General features: G+C 43.3%; 1 pseudogene; it reads right to left on the bottom strand.

Annotated features, from left to right (window-relative positions):
- Window positions 1-2,071: 2,071 nt before the first annotated feature.
- On the bottom strand, window positions 2,072-2,530 carry LOC102481407 (40S ribosomal protein S11-like; annotated as a pseudogene).
- Window positions 2,531-3,400: the final 870 nt, after the last annotated feature.

The following is a 3,400-nucleotide window of genomic DNA, read 5'->3' as shown; positions in this document are numbered from 1 at the left end:
CATGTTTTTCAAGGCCCTGGGTCTGGGACTCCAATCACACAGCTGGCCTTGTGGGATTCAGCCATCTCAACCACCATACCCTGGCAGGCCCAGTACCAAGAGAGTTTTAATATGAAGATTCATGTGTTAATCCTGTTAATAAAGTAAAATATACTGTATTTGCCTAAATGAAAAATTTTAGGTTCTTTGAAAAGTTTTACCAGCAGTTAAAAAGCTGTTTGATGATACTTCAGTTGTTTTTCCAATGGCTATATAAGTTTTAAAAAAAATTCCATTTCTATTTTTCCTTGTAAAGTAATAACAGCAGTATATATTGATCAATGCATCTGACTTAGATATGGAATGTTACAGAATCAAGTTCTTACTTGATCTTAAATTGACTACACAATATACATCTAATATACCAATATAAAATTGTGTATTTATTTGTCAAGGTCTTAAAACAACATTGAACTGAAGTGGGTAAACTGAGAAGGTCTGCTCCATTTCATGTCCAGTAGAACTCAAGTTTATTCTTTATTTCCATCCTCCAAAATCAAATGGAGGTTTTGTTTTAGTTTTTCTATCAAAGATCAAGCCCAGTTCCTCTAACGCATATGGTTTCCCCATTTCAGCTCGAACGTTATCAGTTCAACATAAGGGAACTTTGAAATAGAAACCAGACAGTCAAAGCATAGCTTCATCAAGACTAAGACACTAAGTTTTACAGCTCCCTCTTGTCATCATTCTTTAGTCTCTCAGATCCTCTGCTAGAACCTGGTCTCTGGAGACAGTTCCTCCAGCCTTCTTTAATCCCTGCTGTCTCTCTTTCTTTCCTTTTTTTTCTTTCTTTTTTTTTTTTTTGTTGTTGTTGTTGTTCGTTTGTTTGTTTTGTTTGTTTGTTTTAAGTTTTTGCATAGGGTGCATGCACTCACCAGAGAGACAGAGAGGGAAAGTGAGAAATCACCCCCACCCAGAGGGTGGTCATGCAGCCATCCTCTCTCCTCCTTTCTCCTCTCAGGATTTTGGGCATGCACGCACACTGGCATCTGGCGTGTCTGACACTTGAACAGCAGTTGGGCATGTGGGAGTCCAACACCTTAACCACCACCACACCTGCTGGCGCCCTTTCCTCCACTCTTTATTTATGTCCACAGTGCCTTGATTTGCATCCATAGCCTCACTGTCAGGTCTTACCTACCCTGATCTAGACCTGATTGCTAGAAATGTTATTTTCTGTTGGAGCCTTTGTGTTCACACTGTGCTGACTCTAATCACCTCACTCTCAAACCAACTGAACTGGGAATTCTGATTTCTAGATTTCTCTTTGGCTTGTGGAAAGACCACTTGTTTGGCTTTTGTGCAGCACAAACACGCAGCCCAGGCAGGGAGGGAAGGCTGACATCTGTGCTTATTAACAAGCCTGTGCTTGTTAACCAGGTGGAGTGCTCGGTCTGAGCCAGCGCCCTGCTACCTGCTACGGGGGAGTGCCTGTGAGTCTGTATCGGCCAGGAGGGGCGCCTGTTTGAGGTTTTAACAAAGATGACGTAAGAGTACAGTGGTCCTGGCCTGTGACACAGACCTCACCAGAGTCATTTAAACTTCTGGTATGTTCGGTATGTTTTCTTTTCTATCTTACCTGTTGCCGTAGGTTCTGTTCTGTTTCATCAGATTTCAGAAATGTCCCTTAAAATATGAGTGAATTATAAAGATCCCTCTCAGGCCAGCAGATGGTGTGGAGATTAAGGTGTTGAATCCCACATGGCTAGAGGCATAGTTTAAATCCAGGACTCAGCCATTTGAAAAACATGCCAGGCATGTGTACATGTGTGCCCCCAAATCCCAAGAGAACAGACAAGGGATTGCAGCATGGCCATCTCCCAGGGGGGTGATTTCTTACTTTCTCTCTGTATGTACTTCTCTTTGTCTCTCTCCAGCAAGCACATTTACCGTATAGCAAAACTAAAAAAAATAATAATAATAATTAATTAATTAATTAGTTAATAATAAAAAAAGACCCTCTCTGCCAACAAGTTCTTTTTGGGAGAGGGGAATAACTTTATTTTACTGGGGAGCAGGCAGGCATCCAGGTTCAGAACTTCTGAAATTGCTTTTTGGTACCGGCAGCCTTGATGACCTTGAACATGTTGAAGCACATAGTTTTGGTCAGGGACCAGCACTCACCCACTGTGATGATGTCGCCAATCTGGACATCCCTGAAGCAGGGGACAGGTGCACAGACATATTCTTGTGGCACTTCTCAAAGCGATTGTATTTGCAGATGTAGTGGAGGTCGTCCCAGCGGATGACAATGGTTCTCTGCATCTTCATCTTGGTCACCACACCAGACAGGATCCGTCCTTGAATGGACACATTACCAGACAATGTAGGTACCCTCAATGACCTCTTTGGGAGTCTTGAATCCCAGACCAATGTTCTTGCAGTATCTTGGGAGCTTCTCCTTGCCAGTTTCTCCCAGCAAGATCCTATTCTTGTTTGGGAAGGTGGTTGGCTGTTTGGGGTAAGCATGCTCAGTCTGAATGTCCACCATCTCCCGGCCGCCTCTGCCAACAAGTTCTGAGATTTTATACTCTGTTCTTTTTATCTCCTTCCCTCTAATGGACTTAGTGTTCTCTCCTCCCCACTTGAGATGCTGCCTTCTCCTTGCCAGACTATCAGAAGACTGTTTTTCCTGGCCCACCTGGACATTACTGCCTTTTACAACAGCCTCAATTAGAGATGCCCACATGCCAAACTGAAATCCACTGGCTTCTCTTATAACTTTTTTTTTAACCATAGACACACAAAGACAGAGAAGAGAGGGAAAGTGAGAAATCACCCCTCCCCTCAGAGAAGATGGCCATGCCAAAATCCCTTCTCCTCCATTCTCCTCTTGGGATCTTGAGCACACATACACACACACACACATGTGCTCAGCATGATTTTCAAACCACCGAATCTGAGACTTGAACCATGCAGTAAGCCATGTAAGATCCAGCATCTTAACCTCCATGCTATCTTCTGACCACCTTACAACTTTAAATAGCTGAACTCTATGGTCACTTTTTAAGGAGTTTGGTGTTTGTTTTGTTTTTCAGAGAAAGCCTAAAATAATTTTTACATGGTATATATACCTCATTTTTGTGTTTTTTCTTTTTTCTTTTTTAGAGTTTTTTTTTTTTCTTTTTTGAGAGGTTTTCACTATAGGGCGCATGCGCTCGCCAGACAGACAGAGAGAGACATAGAGACAGAAAGCGAGAAATCACCCCCCAGGGGGGATGGTCACACCGCAATGCCTTCTCCTCCATTCTCCTCTTGGGATCTTGGGCACGCACACACACGCGCCTGGCGTGAGTTCTACGCCACCAGGTCCAGGACGTGAACCGCGGTCAACTACATGGGAGTCCAGCGACATAGCCAT

Source organism: Tupaia chinensis, unplaced genomic scaffold, assembly GCF_000334495.1.
Source record: "Tupaia chinensis unplaced genomic scaffold, TupChi_1.0 Scaffold144255_1, whole genome shotgun sequence".
In the NCBI taxonomy this organism is placed as follows: Eukaryota; Metazoa; Chordata; class Mammalia; order Scandentia; family Tupaiidae; genus Tupaia; species Tupaia belangeri.
Note: the sequence above shows the minus strand (reverse complement) of the source record. Positions and strands in the feature narration are given on the sequence as shown.